The sequence below is a fragment of the Sinohyriopsis cumingii genome, chromosome 5 (assembly GCF_028554795.1).
Source record: "Sinohyriopsis cumingii isolate HCF-2022 chromosome 5, ASM2855479v2, whole genome shotgun sequence".
NCBI lineage: Eukaryota > Metazoa > Mollusca > Bivalvia > Unionida > Unionidae > Sinohyriopsis > Sinohyriopsis cumingii.
In genome coordinates, this window is record NC_142965.1 from 40,876,248 (window position 1) to 40,896,093 (window position 19,846).

At 34.0% G+C, this 19,846-nt stretch overlaps 1 long non-coding RNA gene across 2 annotated transcripts; it reads left to right on the forward strand.

Annotated features, from left to right (window-relative positions):
* Window positions 1-185: 185 nt before the first annotated feature.
* Window positions 186-8,540, forward strand: LOC149799005 (uncharacterized). Of its 2 annotated transcripts, none has more exons than XR_016421054.1 (3): window positions 186-418; window positions 2,139-2,231; window positions 3,291-3,360. It is a non-coding gene; the product is annotated as an uncharacterized LOC149799005 (long non-coding RNA). The 2 variants fall into 2 exon arrangements; XR_016421053.1 differs by lacking the exon at window positions 3,291-3,360 and adding an exon at window positions 6,229-8,540 and having other exon boundaries at window positions 198-418.
* The last annotated feature ends 11,306 nt before the right edge of the window (window positions 8,541-19,846 follow it).

A 19,846-nucleotide genomic window follows, 5' to 3' on the forward strand; every position in this document is an offset into this window, starting at 1 on the left:
GATACAAAATGTATGATTTGCAATGAGTAATGGAAAAGGGGGTAAAAAATCATCAATTGTTTGCATACGTGCTTTATGGACAACCTTTAACATCATTATCAGAATATTATTATTGCCAGCATAACTGTTCATGGGTAAAGTTGTTGGATCGATGAAATGTTTTAACAGCTGACAATAATGTCATTATAGTTCATTTGTGCTTGAAATATAATTCTTCATTGTAACTTTTTTCTCTTTTTTTGTTAACTTTGTTTGCAGATTAGTGTAGATTTCAGCTGATTTTGATAATTATATGGACTTTTACAAATGGGCCTTGTCACCTGATAGTCGAAAAGATGTTCACATGACCATTCCTCTGATAAAGGTGTGTAGATGAGTCAGCGGCTAAGGACAAGCTGAGAAATGTGATGCTACAAAGGTATATTTTCCATTTGATATATCATAGGTGACTCGTATAAGCATCCATACTAGAAGTATGGGTGTGACTGACTATCCCATATTCTGCATGAGACATAAAAAGCTATCTAAAGTTGTCTGCCACATCTCATAACATATATGCTATACATTAATGTGTGAAAGGGAAATATTATTTATTTTGTAATAGAGTGGGAACATTTTAATTTGTCATAAAAAATGGTACATTTTCCGTTCCTTCAGCTATGGATCGGCATTTTGAATTATGTATTATTTTTAACATTAACATGAAAAATGTGCAATATTTGTTGTGATTACTTCAATACACTAAATGGTTTAACCTTCTGTGAGCAACAATTAATAATTTTTCTAGATTAAACACATTAATTCCATTATGTCTTAGATATTTCACTTTGAATTGTTCGCATGTAAATATAAGTTATTGCACACGTATTGTATTATTATGTGCAGTATTAATTTCAATCTTTCTTGGGTGAGATATTCGTAGTGATGATTTAGTATCATTTAATACTCAGCTTTACATGATGGGTTAGCTGATGAGTTTGAATGTTTATAAACCGCTGTTGCTTTTAACTACTGCTGTTCTAGTATATTGATAGTCTCTGTATCACAAGTAGAGCAAACTTTTCCCTAAAGTTCAGAGTAAAAGCAATTTTACATTGTAGGTAATAAGTACAGAGAGAGAGAGAGAGAGAGAGAGAGAGAGAGAGAGTTCACAGGCACTGGCCAAACTGAAAAACAACTTTGTATGATGCATCCCAAAATATTAACATCTAACAATTAATAATAAAATTGCCAGTCAAGAAAATATATCATGTGTTAATTCTACCAGAGACAAAGAACTCTTTCGTCCTATGTCCAGAAAGCTCAGAAATTGATAATATTGTAATAAGTCCCAGATGAAATCAAAGCACAAAGTATTGTGATAAAACTTCATGTAGCAACACAGCTTTGATTCAAAAAGATGCTTTATCACTGACTGTGCACAGCTTCTAACTTAGACAACTGTACTAAAGTGACACTGTTACAAAGAGTAACTAAAATGCCTTCCAGTCAATAAACAAACCACTTCGGTGGCCTAGTGGTTAGAGCGTCTGCCTCAAATGCGGGAGGTCGTGTGTTCGATCCCCAGCCGAGTCATACCAAAGACTTGCAAAAATGGTACTAACAGCTGCCTCGCTTGGCGCTCAGCATTAGGAGGTTAATGTTAGGACTGGTATGCCTGGTGTCAGGATAATGTGACTGGGTGGGACATCATGCTACATGTCTGTGTCATGATGCCCCAGTGCTAGACATCACTTTAAACTGCCACACTGCAGACATTGTAGCGATATGACTGAAAATTTGTTAGAGCTACGTTAAAAATCCAAGTCACACACACACACACACACCAGTCAATAAACAAACAATATGATTACACTGTTGAGCCAGCAGGAGGAGGGGTATACGTTAAGAAAGGTAGGGACTAAATTCTGAGTACTGACTTAATGTTAACTCAGATGTAAATATTAATCACCTAGATTTTCTGATAGTTACAAATAGACTTGGTACCTCTTTATGCAATTAAATGTGACCTCTGCTTTCTGTTGGTGAAATAAATTATGTAAGATGGGTATGTTTTGATTCCTTTTTGTTTCCATCAGTGGTATACAGGGTGTTCAGACATCTAATGCAAAATGTTTCTTTTTCTTTCATTTGTTCAGTGATCCAATAAAGGCAGTGGGCAATTCCAGAAGGATTACATCATCAAAGGTAAAGGGAAATGCTGCGTTACCAGATTACATTAGATTTTTTGGGTAAATTAATCAAAATGACGAATGTTGTTGACGTTGTTGTAGGGTTTAACGCCATTTTTCAGCACATGATAGGCTATACATGGCAGCCAGTATTAATGGTGGAGGAAGAACCCGGAAAATCCCCGGAAAGAACCACCGACCCTCGAGAAGCTAATGGCAAACTTTTTCACATACCCACATTGGCCGAATCTGAGACTCGAACCCACGCAGACAGAGGTGAGATGGCAGTGATCCGTAACGGAGAGTGCTCTAGACCACTCGGCCACTCAGGGGCCCCCGACGAATGTTGATTTAGATGTTAAGATTTTTGTTTCTTGAGCACACTGGATACTACACACTTTCACTGCAGTCATTCCCGTTCAGTTGTATGGATAATACTCCAATTTCATGCATTTGAATGCAGTTAAAGCAAGTTTTGATCTGAATTTAGATTATGCAAGTTAGAGGCATCATTTGTCTCAATAGCAATGTAATGAGCATTGTTGACAGTACTTTGACTTAGTTTACTTTTTTAACATCAATTTTTATAGTTTAAGCTGCTGAAAAAAATTAGTTCAGTTTATCAGTGTTCAATGTTGCTTCATTTCAAGGTATATATTTAAGAGATACTTTTTTTCTCTGTATTATATAATCAGATAATTAAACTAACATATGAACAATCTACTACATTTCGCAGCATTTTAGAGAGAAAATTGTGGTGGTTCTAATAAATGGATGATCTATTTTGAACTTAAACATTATTGTTAGTGCAGAGGCTTCATTGTCTATCAATATTACTATTATAATTTTTGCTGCTTGCCTATTAATAATAACTGTATATATTGGACACAAATTTTTTTCATGTACTAGAACTTATGGTGAAACGTTTTTTACACCTAGGTCATATGTTCCAAGACTTAAAAAATGAAATAAGTTTGTGTTTAATTTGTACCCCCATGTTGCATTAAAATTGATAAACAAAACACTTATTTGATAATAAAATGAAAGAAATTAACATTGTATTGTTATCAATTAACATTGTATTGTTATCACTTATTCCTCTCTTTTTTCCATCATGAGCATTAAAGAAAATGTATCCACACACTCCAAATATGCAGCAGAGACATGAATGATTGCTTGAAGGTATGTGCCATTCACCCATGACACAGTGTTATGTGCGAAGTAACCAAGATTGTATTATATCCAGTTCCTGCCTGCTCAGCATTAAGAGGTTAGTGTTAGGACTGGTATGCCTGGTGTCAGGATAATGTGACTGGGTGGGACATCATGCTACATGTCTGCGGCATGATGCCCCAGTGTTAGACATCACTATAAGCTGCCACATTGCAGACATCGTAGCGATATGACTGAAAAATTGTTATAGCTACGTATATAAAAAAATTCAAATCAAATCAAATTCAAATTATATCCACTTCAATTATATGGCAGTATCTTGGAAATAAAAATCATTATTTGTCATTTTGCCAGCAGGATATTGAAGACAAAGGTTATTCTTTTGTTGCAAAGCAAGCTGACCTTGGAAGCCAACTTTGGATACTTTTAAGCCGATTATTTTTTAAAGGATATCAATATGAAGGTTATTTTTTTTCAAAGCAAGCCGATTTTGGATTCTTTTAAGTGTTCTGATTTTTTATATATATATATACACACACACACAGTCGGCCCACATAAGGAAACTACTTTGCTTCTATTTGACCAGTTTTCACAGGAATTTTGGAAATAAAATTGAAATAATGAAACAATTTTTAAAGTGACATAATATAGTACTTCATGCATGGACATCGATGATCCAGGGTCACCTAGATGATTTGGAGAAAATAAAATCATTTGATGAATTCATGAAGCCCAGAAGAGTAGATGATTTTGCAGACAATATGATCATTAACATGGATGAAATTCCAGTGTGGTTTGATCTCATTCCTGGATGGACTGTCAATAAGATGGTGGTTGAAAGTGTGAGAATTAGCATGACTGGTGCAGATCTTAAATAAAATGACTTTAGTCCATGCAGTTTCCGCTTAAGGAGATGTGTTGCGTCCAGCAATACATTTTCACTGTATGGCAAAACTAAAAAGATATTCATGCACTGAAGGAATGGATCGTATATGTGCAGGAGAAGGGTTGGGTTGTTGAGATGATGCTGCAATGGATTAAACAAAAGTAGAGTTTTATAATTTTTTAAATAAAAATTTAAGTTGGAGTGCATTTTCCGACGTAATTTTCAAATGATTTAAAACGTGCCCACAACTTAAGACTGGAAAAGAAACAATGTGTCCCAGAACATACAGTGCACAAAAATGTACATTCAGAATTGATTTATGGTGTCACAACATATATGGTAAATATGGTAGATATAAGTATTTATGAATAACAAACTGTTGATTGACTTGCATAGCTAAATGTAAGTGAAACTGCCATAATGCTTCCATGCTCTTACGTACAAATATTAATACTATTGTCACTGTATGAATTGTTTGCTAGTCATTTAAAGAGTGATATATTTATTTCATGATCTTTATATTATTATTTGGCAGCATAAAATTGATTTTTCAACAAACATTGATGCAATTCACTAACTCTATAACTGTTACAGATTTCACCAAAATGTTTCCAAAAAAGAAGAAAAAAAGTTGCTGCAATTTTACTGCAGAAAAAATGTTTTTCCTTTTCTTGATGAGATCCACACCTAAATCTATTAACATAACAATTCCTAATAGTAACATTTCATCTGAAATGTTAATTGCCATAACTTTTTTTAAATATATTATGATATTTTTAAAAGGAAAACTATTCTGGAATGATATGGAAAAAATCTTTTAAATTGATTCATTCCTTTATAGAAATTCAGAAAAAAAGAAATTCATTTTCTGTTTGCTAAATAAAATAATTCTTACTTCGTTCTCATTATTTTCACCTGTCCATTCCTCCTTTCTGGGAAATACATATAAAATCTATGTTATGGTTTTAACCAAGACAAGTAAATCGCAGTCAAGGGGTTACATTGGGGAGTCCAAACCCCAACGTATATTATTTATCTCACCCAATATTTTCCTTTAAAGCAAAAAGAACTCTTCACTAGTGTTGTTGTTGTTGTTGTAGGGTTTAACGCCATTTTTCAGCACACGATACACTATACATGGCGGCCAGTATTAATGGTGGAGGAAGAACCAGGGAAAACCCATAGAAAGAACCACCGACCCACTAGAAGCTACTGGCAAGCTTTCCCACATACCCGCATTGGCTGAATCCGAGACTCGAACCCACGCAGACATAGGTGAGATGGCAGTGATCTGTAATGGAGAGCGCTTTAGACCACTCGGCCACTCTTCACTAGTGTAATATAGTTCATGTGCAAATGTTTACATGTGGCTCATTAATGCAAATATGTTAATGAAGCTGTGGTGTGACCATTGCATCCCAATTACACAGGTTATTAGCATGAGCAAAGAAAAATAACATAAAACGTCACATAGTAATCAGGTATTATCACATTTAATATATGGATGTTATATGAAATTGACAATAAATAATTAATATTTGTAACAAGAAACTTTCATTTTCATCAGTTTCAATTTTGAGAAGTTATATTGTAAATAATGAAACGATACTGGCTACTCAGCTCTACTGTAGTTATACTTAGTACTAGCTGTAACGAAGAGTAATATCTTGCTTTAGATTATTCATTGGTAATTAGAGATCTGTGTCACTATCGTATTTAACTCTCTTTTCTTTATAGGAGGTGAAACTGTTTGTGACATACTTATGTTGTCCATAGTATTAATTGTAAAATTACACCTACGTATAAAACATCCTTCAAATACGGACCCTAGCGGATAAACATGTGCTAAAACTTTCAAGTTCACGGATTCTTTGAAAATGTATTCTTCTGTCTTGGAAATATTGCAAGTAATAGAGTGAAAGTTGCTTATGGATTAATGATTCCTTCTGGCTGCTAAGTGCATTATTTGTCATTAAATATTGTACGTTTATCTTTTAGATCAAGTGATGAATGTCATTCTCATGATTGAGAGGAACAAGGTTATGCTCCACTGAAATCCATGTACCTGCTACAGATTGCAGATTTACACAGAGAATGCAACCTCTGCCTCGTCTGTCAGAGCACAAGCAGAATTCGTCAGTCTTCAACAGCACAAATTATCAAGAATCACCAATTATTAGTAAACATGTTATTTGTATTGCTAACTCAGTATACAGTAATACTGAAAGGGATGTACATTTCTGACCACACTTTCTGCTGTTTCCATGATTTTACTCATAAAAAGCAGTCCTGGTTTACTCATGTTAAAATTTTGCTCTGTTGCAAGAGCAATTAATAGAGCTCCACTTTTCATTATTGTTTACCTTTCTTGTTTAGCAAAGGCATCTGCTCCAACTGCATTTTACATGACTGTGTTATTGAGTAATGGTTAAGATGTTGCTTATTATTTCAGCTTGGTAAAAAAATTAAAAGAAATGTAAAAAGCATATTACAGATTACTTCTGATTGCTGATTAAACTTAAATGATGGCAGCCAGATTAATTGCTATTCCATTAAATCATACATGGGACCCAGGAAGGCACTTTCAAAGTGGGATACACACCCATTGATGCATTATAGAATTTTCTTATCATTTAAATATGAAACCTGTGAAATCAATGTACATATATTTTTTTTAAACTGCCTTCCCTGGGTACTGTTTACGTTCAAATGAATCAGCCCTAAAAGCAAAGCTTAAAAATATGGAACATGTAGTAAATAAGCTAAAATTGAATGAATCTTGGTGGGGGGAGCTCCACTATTTAAATAATTAGATTATCATGTGTGCATGCTTTATATCTTGTACTTGTGTCAGTAATTGGCTTAAAACACTAAATATGTATATATGTTCATAAATATATGAAACATGAACTGGCATCAAACCATGGGCAATAATTGTTGTCCAAAGAGTATTCACATAAAATATTTTGGTGGCTATCTGGGTAGAAAGTAGTTGCCTATGGGCACGAAACAGTGGGTAGTGGATGTGTTCCTCCTGTCAAGTAACAAAGTGAACAATATGTACATGCATGATAGAATGTTGCCTTTGCAACAGTAAACCACTTTTGGATACCATACATTTCATTTATTGATTTTCTAGAAAAACGACATCCAAATGACCAATGTTTTGTGGTGAAAATTTAGTCTGATGAATTTCCCAGAAAAATTGTTCTTTTGGTAACAAAAATCCATTGTGTATAAAACATGTACACTGTTGTTTCATAATTTACTTACCTAGCTTAACATGTTTTGAAATGCATATATTTTCTGTATTCAGTCCAAACATTGTCATTGAGATTTTCAAATTGTGACTGCAAGTCATTTGCAATTGCAAATTGTACAGTTCTTTAATGTAAGAGTACAGTATACATGTTAAGTGTTTCACCTGAACTTTTTAAATAATGGTACAATGTACCTCTGCAAACAAAATACGTGGGTGCAGACGAAAATTATTGAAGTACATTCCTTGTAAGTGTAAATTTTCTTTTCAGTAAGTATACAGTATTTGGCTTTTAATTGCTTTATAGACTTTAAATCTCTGCACAGTAATGTAGTGAAAGTTACACTGAGTGTTTGCAAATGAATAATTGAGGAATTAAGCTTTAAAAATGTATACCCAATAAATGCAGAAGCTGTACTCCAATTTTACCATTGGAAATATTTAGAATTGGCTTTTTGTCACAGTCACCATTATATGGCTTCCCTGGACACTGAAAGGCTTTTTCCCAGCCTGCAAATGCCTACCATGTCTGTCCTTTAGGTCTACAACAGTGATTTAAATGAATGACAAGTTGTACTGCATTCTTCATAATTTGCTACCATTTCATTCAGTATATGCTTTAATAATGTTTTCAGATAGATAAGATGCTGTACATAAAAGATGTCCTGCTTTTCAAAATCTTTTTACCAGTCTCCCACCTCCATTGACCCCCATTGTGTCCCAAATGTTTTTCAAGAATTTACACACCTGGACAGCTTCTGACGAGTGTATAAGTTATTTTGTGATTTGTAAACACCATTAATTTCGTTGTAACTATAACTAAAATTTATGCACTAAGAAGTTGCATTTTTGGTGCTTGAGTTTTTGCATTTAAATAAAGACTTGTTTCACATGTTAAGAGGCCTTGTAATAAGTATTAAGGAAAGAAATTAAAAAATGGCAATGTCTTTTTCATTGCATGATTTCAAATTCATTTTGTATTCAGATGTTGTGGTCTTTAATGTTTCTGTGTGAAATAAACAAAATTAATAAAACATTTAACATCATACAATATTTCTTTTATTACTTGCATGTACATAAGACCATACGTTTAGGCTAATTCTCAGCATCCACAATTCGTTTCTTCAAATAGGGAAATAATTGAATCAAAAGACATTATTTTATTTGACTTCTGTTTCCGTCCTAGATTGTATATCTACTGTCTTCTCACAATTACCTTCTCACAATTATCAGATGTATTTTTATCATTAAAATTAAAATCAGTATTAGTCCCTATATATAAAGTGCACAGGCCAAGACATAAAATTAATAATGGGAAATGATAAGGCAAACTATTTATTTTCCTTTCGTTAAATTATTTTCCATTTCAGGAGGTGCATGTATGTGTGTGTGTGTGTGTATATATATATATATATATATATATATATATATATATATATATATATATATATATATATATATATATATATATATATATATATATATATATATATATATATATATATATATATATATATATATATATATATATATTACAAGACTACTATTTTCTCACACTGCCCTGGTGGTCTGGTTGCCCAGTGTCAGGGTAATGTGACCAAGAGGGATATCATGCCACATGTCTGCATCATGATGCCCCAGTGCTTGACACCACTATAAACAGGCCCCTGGTGGCTGATTGCTGTAAGACATCACAAGCTCTGGGTTTATACACTCTCATTAATATTGCCAACACGTAAGGCCCATAAAGCTAAAGAAACCCGAATAACTCACAGAAACCTGGGTAACTGTCATTATATTCCATCGCTATTCAATTCCTACATTTGTATCATAGGAATTATGGTACATAAAGGGTTCTGAATTAATTGGAGTGAGATCCTCATCTGATTTCTTTACCTTCTCGCATATCATTCTACCATTATTGTTTCTATTCCCCACCCCACCCCAACCAGCACTTCATAGAATAATTTCTTGCATTATGTTTGTTTAGTAGTTGGCATGCATGACTATAAAAAAATTCCCATGCTAAATTCACAGAGCATAATTGCATTTGTTTTTTTTTCCTCTCCAGTTCAGTACAGTTACAAATGTAGAAATGGCTAAAAGAACAGCACACTCCTTTCCCAACCCTACCCCTGAGTTGAAACTACAAAACCGTAACTGTCTACTTCTCCCAAGTGCGGGTCCTATATTGAGGAAAATACGTTGTCTATTTCAGCAGCTTCAAACAATGTATATATGGTGACTTACTTTCATGGTGAGAACAGGAGAATGACTGAAACATGAAGGCAATCTACATGCTAACAGATTTAAGATTGAGAAAACATTTGTTGACTAAATGAATGACAATGACATTAATAACAGTCAAGTAGAACAAGCAATTCTGGTTATTTGTTAACTGAAAGAGGCTTGAGGATTTATTCAACAAACTAAATGTTTCATAGAACTAATGCCATGTTTGTGTGATGTAACACATCTAATGGAAAAAATTTGCCATAAACATCCACATGATTCAGGGAAGACAGATTCTTAAATATTTCTTACAGCATCTGCATAAAACATTAATATTTAACTGGGACACATGCGGCCATAGGTCAGTCCCATCAGTGTTTGCATTGACTTAAAGAAGAAGGCTTACATCTTTCCTTCAAAATACTTAATACACTTCATGGTGAGCTACCATTGTTCTAATAATGACATTAGTGGTTAAGCAGAGAAGAGGTTTTGAAAGGATGCATAAATCATCTTCCAATAATAAAAATCTCTTTTAATCTAAATAGAAATTTAACATAAACAAGATGCCAATTAGTTCTTTTAAGAGCTTGTTAAACACCAAAAATTACATTGTACACAAAATATGATAACAGTGTAACATGTAAAGGACACATACAATGCAAAACCCTGGAAAGAACCACCAACCCAAGAAAAAACTACTGGCAAGCTTTCTCCCATACCCACATTGGCTGAATCCGAGACTCAAACCTATGCAGACAGAGGTAACTAGTATGCACAAGTACTGCTGCTACTAATAATAATAATTGAAAGTATTTTTTTTGTCTGGATAAATGTATCAATGGAAAATACCACATACTGTGACAAAAATGCATTTAAAAAAGAATACAGGTGAAAAATAGCACAAGTCGATTCACTGCAGAAAAGGTAAGTTTTCTGAGCTTTCTTGAATTGTGTTGCAGGTACATTATGATTAAGTTGAAGAGGCAGACTATTCCACAAATTTGGGCCCTGGTAATCATAATGATGCTTTCCAGTGTATTTTAATCTAACATTGGGAATAATAATGATATGAATACAGGAGATGAGTGCAAGTGTCTGGAAAGTGTGTATACACGATGAACTCAACAATGTACTTAGGGTTTGACACATAGAAAATGTTGTAACAGAGAAGTCATTTTTTATTTAATCCTTGACATAACCAGAAGCCTGTGAAGGATGCCGCGCATAGAAGATAAGTACTCACTGATAGGTTTTCATTGACAAAATAAAGAGTATTTTGCACCTTTTTGATATTTTTTAAAAACTATGTACTGGGGTAAAAGCAGAGAGACTTGAATCGAAATAATCAAGTAGAGAATTTATAATGTAAAAATGCATATTGAGCAGATGAATCCAGTGATACATCGCTGATGAAAATCAGTTGAGGCATTTGTGAGAAAATTGTGTTCTTGTGACAGGGTTAGGGTTACGGTTTTCCGGTAGTAACGTACGAACAGAGTATCATTTTGGAAACCGTATTCACTGAAATACTTGTTTCATGGAGTCCGATAAAAAAGGTATTTCGTTCATGAAAATTGGTCTAGTGGTTTATGAGAAATTTGAGTTTTTGTGATCTCCCATATGTTTATATAGGTTATGGTTAGGGTTACGGTTTTCTGGTATAACGTACGAATGGACCCGGCAATTTTAATGCGCTTTTTGCTGCAGTACGTGTGTCATAGACCCCGATAGATAGGTATTTCTTTCATGAAAATCGGTCAAGTGCTTTGGGAGAAATTTTGATTCTTGTGATTTCCCTTATGATTATCATAGGTTAGGGTTAGTGATGCAGTTTTGTGATGATACGTAAGAATGGACCTAGCGATTTTTATGGTCTTTTCACTGCAATACGTGTCTCAGGGAGCCCTATATATAGGTACTTGGTTCATGAAAATCGGTCGAGAGATTTTGGAACAAAAATTAATTTTTTGTCATGTTGTGTTAGGATTTAGGGTTACCCATGAAGTAACTATTTTCCCAAGATCTTGGGAATTTTTCAAGCGGTTTGCTTTGCTTGATCTGTCTTGGGTAAACCAATGTAAAGATGGTGCGTACGTCTTTCTGCACCCTGCAGCACCCATTATAATGCGAAATGAGTGTTTGGTATTGTAGTGAGCAGACGGATCATCGGAGTTTTATGATACCTGTATCCAACGACAGATCTTACGGTGATAAATCTATTGATACTTTGATGAGATAGAGAGCTTGATTTTATGGCTAAGTTATAACCTTTCAATAAAATTTTGACTGTCATTTTTAGATGAATTTCGTCTTTGTCGGTGAATATTTTGGTAACCCCTTTGAATTGCTTGCTGACATTGGCCCAACCAGATGAGCCCAGTAAATACGCATGCTGAGACACCTAGCCTATGAAGGTAGCTTGAGGGCTTATGGAGTTATTTGGATTCGAGTGACAAAACATACCATGTACGACATAAATTGCAATCAAGCCCGTCTTGCAAACTAGCACCGCAAGACGGTCTGCTGGAGGTAAAATGGCCAAGTTGCCACATCAATATTTTCTGATTATCTCGAAACCGCCTTGGAATTTTAACATGCGGTTTGCTTTGCTAGATCTGCCTTGGTGAGACAAACATAAGGATGGTTCGTCCGCATGTCTGCGACCTACAACGCCCCCATAATGTGAAACGAGTGTTTGGTACTAAGGTAGCGGACGGATCGTCGGAATTCTATGATACCTATGTCCAAAGGTGTGTCTTCATGAGAGTAATCCAAAAATACCTCATTGGTGAGAACCGGTCGATGCATTCGTTAGAAGATCGGATTCTTGTGACTTAGGGTTAAGGTTTAGTGTTAGGGTTATGTGCTTCTAGTAATAACGCAATGACAATATGATTTGGATGCACCTTTTACAGCAATACGTGTCTCATGGAGCCCGAAAGATCGGAACTTGGTTCATGAAAATTGTTTTTAGTAGTTTGGAAGAAATTCGGATTTTTGTGATTTCCCATCGATGTAGCATTGGTTAGGGTTAGGGTTACAGTTTTCTGTCAATAGCCTACGAACAGATGGGGTAATCTGGATGCAGTTTTCAATACGATACATGTCTCATGAAGCCTGATAGATAGGTAATTGCTTCATGAAAATCAGTCCAGAAGTTGTGTAAGAAAATGGATTTTGTCATTTCGAGTTAGGGTTAGGGTTATCTGTGAAGTAACATCAATATTTCGGTAACTCGTGGAATTTTGTCATGTGGTTTGTTTTGCTAGATCAGCCTTGGCGAGGCCTAATTAAAAATGGTTCGTCTGTATATATGTACACAGCCCCCTATAATGTGAAATGAGTGTTTGGTGCTGTTTCGGGCGGACGGATCAACGGAGTTCTACGATACACATGTCGATTTTGTCAGAAGAGGTTTCCTATGCTGGATAAAGGTAAGTCTGTAATCATAGTTAATCATATGGAACTAAGTTGTATCCCTGGTATTGATGACACGTCAAGTACTAGACTTGCTTGGTGGTGTTCACACCAGTTACACGTATGCAAAGTTTTTGTTTTATAAAATTTCAATTAATCTGCAGATGATAATTCCTGTTGAAAAATATGTAACATACAGGTAATGACCATTAAATGTTGTCTTCTGCTAACATAGTCAACACTCCCAGGACTCAGGAATACGATGTTGTCAAGAACTTTTTTGCATCGGTTACTTTATGTATATAATTGATCGGATATTTATTGTATCGATAGTAGTAAATGTAAATAATTACTTACGGGAGGATTTGTAAATGGTTAGTATACAGTGGCTTAGACCTTGAGATTACCCGTCTGTTGAATTGAAAACTGTTCTTTGTCGCCATCGGGCTAGAGAAGTGACCGGCGTTTATATGACGGGGGGGGGGGGGGGTCATTGTCGCTAATGAAGGATACGAGTACAGGATGGATGATAGTCATTTGCTGAACGTACGTGCTTGCGGTGTTTGTTAACGCACCTTATCACTTGTAAGGCGTGAACTCGTATTTTCCTAGGTGCAACATAATTAGTGAAGAGTTGGTGTCAACTATGTTTTTCCAAAACCAATGTGCACATACACTAGAAATAACAGGCCATAGCATGCAGTACACAGACGCCAAAATATAGATAACAGAAGAGCAGAGAGATACAGTGAGCGAGACAGCGAGAGACAGAGCGAAAGAAAGCACGAGACAGAGCAAGAGAGCGAGTGAAAGACAGAGAGCGAGAGACAGGTGCAGAGAAGCGAGACGCAGAGCACGAGAGACAGAAAGAGAGAAAACGAGAGCGTGAGAAAGCGAGTGAGATAGAACAGAACAAGAGATATCAAGCAAGAAAAGCAGAGAAAGCCTAAGACAAAGTTATACAGGGAGAAGAAGGATAGAAAGAGTAAGTGGGACAGAGCAAGAGGGAGCCTCTCACTCGATTGAACAAGAGAGACAGAGCAAGAGATAGAGAGAAAAATAGACAGATATATATGGAGAGAGCACGAGACATACATTTGGAGACAGAGTGAGAAAGAGACATAGAATCTATGTTGGGGTTTGGACCGAGACAAGGCAATCCCAGTCAAGGGGTTACATTATTTGTCTCCCCACGAGGCTTGCCGAGGGGGATTTCCTAGTCTCGGTCCAAAACCCAACGAAGATTCTTTTTCTCACCCAATAATTTCCTTTAAAGTAAAAAATAACTTCTCACTTTTGAAAAATAGTTTACGTGCAAATATTTACGTGGTGCATTAATACAAACGTGTACGGGGACTGTGGCGTGACCGTGTCATCTAAGTACACAGTAGTTATGCATGAGCCCAAAAAAACCCCCCCAAAAACAACATAAAACGTTGCATGGTATTGAAGTATTATTACATTTAATACATGAATGTTATATCATATTAACAAGAAATAACTAATATTTATTATAAGAGAATTTTTCATTTTCATCAGGTCTGATTTAGAAAATTACGTTGTAAATAATGGAACGATACTGGGCCCACACTTCTGTTGTAGTAGTAGAGGCTATGTGCTGACGGATAAATGATTCATTCTGGCTGGTAAGTGCAATATTTGTCATTAAATATTGTAAGCATATTTTTGATTCAACTGGGGCACAATGGATATGCTTAACAAAATTAGAATAAAGTTTGTTTGACATAACACATTTCTGGCTGTTACTAAGTTTTCTGTAGCTGTTAAGAGAGTTGGGAGGCTATGAAGTGTATAGGTCTATAGTCTGTGTGCACAGATCAGTGTTTTCTGTCATAGTTCATTTCACACAGCAATGAGAATTTTGTCCCATCTGTAGCACAGTAAATTGTCATGTCAGTTCATTAATTGTTGCAAACAGTATATTGGTTCACACGAAGTATCTAAAACTAGTTAGGTAGCTTTAGCTACATTTAATGACACTGACATGAAAATGTACTGAGCAATGCCTGCATATGGGATAAAATTTACTATGCTGTGTGGAACAAACTAGCATAATATAAAAAATCTCGACATTGTATGCATGTGTATCACGGTCTCTCTCTCAAAATGTTTTCGTATGGTGTGTTCTCAAAGATGGATTGACATAAGTTACTATGTTTTTTGTTATATATTTTTGTTGTTTGATTTTAGAAGAACAACATCAGGCACAGCAGCAGACAACAAGGGTTTCTTTTTTAAAAAGTAGTTCTGAGTGCATAGACACCTTGACTGAGACGACTAGACTGAGATAAGAAAAGTAAGGTTAGCAAAACAGCTAGATTTTTCTGTCGCATGGGTGAGAAAAACAAAATAATAGCCATTTGAAACTTTTATTATGTATTCCCAGCCACAAGAACAACATAAAAGAATTTAGGAAACATTAATAATTTTCAACAGTGGTAACATCAATAGAGCGGTTCAAATACAAATATTGAAAATAAAGTTTTATAAATGTTCATCTCATGAAGACGTATGATGAGTTTCACTATAAAAGGATACAACAGACGACAGCTGATAATATGAAAAAGAAACATTAGTGGGTCAATATTCGAAGCGCAAATAGCTCTGGTCAATTTCACGTGGACATCATATAACAAAGCAAAATCAAGACCCATTTATTGATGGGGTAGAAATGTAAATACAAGTTTGGGGTTAACAAAATAATTACTGACTATATACCATGATGAAAGGAGAGAGAAAAATTTTAATACTGTTTAGACTAACTGCATTTTAAGGAGCCGAGCAGTGAGAACCATTAACTATGTCATCATGTCCAGTATCAATTGACTTGCAGTCACTGTAGAATTAGTATTGGTGTGAGAAAATAATAAATAAAAGGAAAACAAACTGTCCAATATATGGAAATATTCTTAATTGGAACAGCTATCAAATTTATTACATCAAAGAAATGAAAAGATTTCTGAATCTCTACTAAGTTTTTTATTGACTAATACCACAAATGTTGTGTCAGTTAACAATCATGAAAATAAATGAAGAAAAGACATTAAGTGTATGTGTGTATATGTTTTAGATTTTTAACTCATCATTAGCAATTTTTCAGTCACATCGCTATATCTTCAGTGTGACAGTTTGCAGTGATGACAAGCACTGGTGCATCATGCTGCAGATATGTAGCATCATGCCCTACCCAGTCACATTATTCTGTCACCAGGTCAATCAGTCCTAACACTAACCTCTTAATACTAAGTTCCAAGTGAGGCAGCTGCTAGTACCATTTTTATAAGTCTCTGATATGACTCCGTCAAATGTCATTCATTCTTACCAGCATGTACAATACCAGTGCATTGTCTATTTACTGATATGTATTGATTAGGGCTGAAAGCAGCCACAAGTTTTGTAGATACAAACAATGGAAGCAGACAGTGCTGTTTTACACAAGAACAAATTTCACTGACTGGAGGATAGAGTTTCCCCCAAGGAATCTGCTATTTTGAACCATTCAACTGATTCCTTGAAACCATTTTATGTGCGACTATGATAGCTTTTCCACAGAATGCATCTGGATGGATTGTTTTCTTATAAAGCATGTGCAAGATGAAGAAAAGTTGAATAAAATGTTACAATTAAAAAAAGCTTAAAACTAAACCGGACTATAGCATGGAATATGATAAATAAAGAAATGGAATTTCAACGATTCTTGGTTGCAGAAGTTTCTGTGGCATGATACCCACAAAGATCAAACAACTGCAGCTTGCAATGCATGTAAGAGATGGCCCTGATACCAACGAAAACCAGCGGATTGTTTGCAGAACAGGTTATCACAAGGAAAGATGCACTGTTAACAAACCAAAAAGTGCAAAGCACAATACATGTCAATTAAAATGTTTTAGTGAAAAGGTCAAATCTGATAAAGAAGATGTGGGTGATTTAGATAGAGTGATCAATAAATACAGTGTGAGCCAAACTGACCTTTACAAGAATCTGTTTAACACATCATATACTATAGCAAGGCTGAGAAAATCTTTTACGATAAAATTTTGGTGAGGTACAAATAAAAAACCTGAAAATCTGATGACCTACTGACAAAAGTCGAGGATATAATATATAGAGCTAAATTTTTATTTGTCCTTTCAGATGCTACTATCGATTCTGCAGCAGTTAGAGACTGGGAATGCATTCTTGTTAAAGTTGTAGATCCTAATAATAAAAGTACAAAACTAAAAGAAAATGAAATATCCGGTGTGTTTCAGCTGTCACAGATCTCAACTGCATGCATTTATATGGTGCAGCTTAATAAAAGTAAACTTTTTAACAGTCCTGCCTTCCACTATGAAAACAAAGACAAGAGGGTCATTTATATAGACAAGTCAACTTTTTAATTTACTTGCCCATTGTCAATGTGTTTTTGACAAAAGTTCTGCACCCCTGTTCTCTCTCTGTGCCATATTATTTTGCTACTGTATTTAGAAATACAATATAATACTATGTACTATTGTTGAACTACTAGTTTGTGGGATGGATCCCATAACTATGGCTACCTTTGTATGGAAAATAATAATAAAGAAAACAAATATTAATAAAACTATCAAATGGGCATACAAGGAAATGTGATGCTATTATAATTAAACAGTGACAAGAGTATTCTACTCTTCAATATGGCTAGAGCAGAGGTGGGCAAACATTCCAGTGCAAGTGCCACATACACAAATTTACACCCTGTCGCGGGCCGCATAGTTCATTAAGTAAAATAATTAATATTTGAAATAGCAAAAACAAAAGGGTTTTCTAAATAACATCATAATTAATTTTCAGTTGTTAATATGTTGTTAATATTTGAAAACTTAAACTTAAACTTAAACTTCAAAAGAAGCACATTTATTTCATAAACAGAGTAACATAAACAGAGTCAGTGCGAATGATGACTTGTTCCTAGGCCGCACGAAAACCCTTGGGGGGGGTCTCAGGCCGTAGTTTGCCCACCCCTGGGCTAGAGTGTTAAAACCCAAAAAACTTGTATACTATACACATAAGGAAGATATTATCACAATCACAAATACACCTATACACATATACATACAGATACATAGATACATACATACATACACATATACTTACAGATACATATACATAGATACATACATACATATAGATACACATAGATACGTACATACATACACATATATACGTACATACATACACATATACATACATATATATACATATCTACATACATACATACACATAGACATACATATACATATACATATCTACATACATACATAAACATAGACATACATATACATATACATATCTACATACATACATACACATAGACATACATATAGATATACATATCTACATACATACATACACATAGACATACATATACATCTACATACATACATACACATAGACATGAATATACATATACATATATACACATATACACATATACATACATATACATATCTACATACATACATACACATATACATACATATACATATATACACACATACACATCGACATACATATACATATCTACATACATACATGCACATATACATGCATATACATATATACACATATACACATATACATGCATATACATATCTACATACATACGTACATACACATATACATGCATATACATATATACACATATACACATATACATATATACACATATACACATGCACATACATATACATATACATATATACACATATACACATGCACATACATATACATATACATATATACACATATACACATGCACATACATATACATATACATATATACACATATACACATATACATACATATACATATACATATATACACATATACACACATATACATATACATATATACACATATACATACATATACATATATACACATATACACATATACATACATATACACATACATATGCATATACATATATACACATATACATACATATACATACATACACATATACATACACATACACATACATATACATACATACACATATGCATACACATACACATACATATACATATACATACATACACATATACATACACATACATATACATATACATACATACACATATACATACACATACACATACATATACATATACATACATACACATATACATGCACATACACATACATATACATATACATACATACACAAATACATACACATACACATACATATACATATACATACACATACATATACATACACATACACATACATATACGTATACATGCACATACATATATATATATAGATATACATACATATACATATACATATATATACATATACACATACATATACATACACATACATATACATATATCTAGATATACATACATATACATATACATACATATACATATATATATATATACATATACATACATACATTCATATATATACATATATATATATATATATATATATATATATATATATATATATATATATATATATATATATATATATATATATATATATATATATATATATATATATATATATATATATAGAGAGAGAGAGAGAGAGAGAGAGAGAGAGAGAGATATATATATGCTATCAACACAGTAAAAAGTAGAAAAGTCTATTGCTTTTGAAAATTCTATCAAAACATTACAAGGTAGAACAGTATATGCCTTGAAAA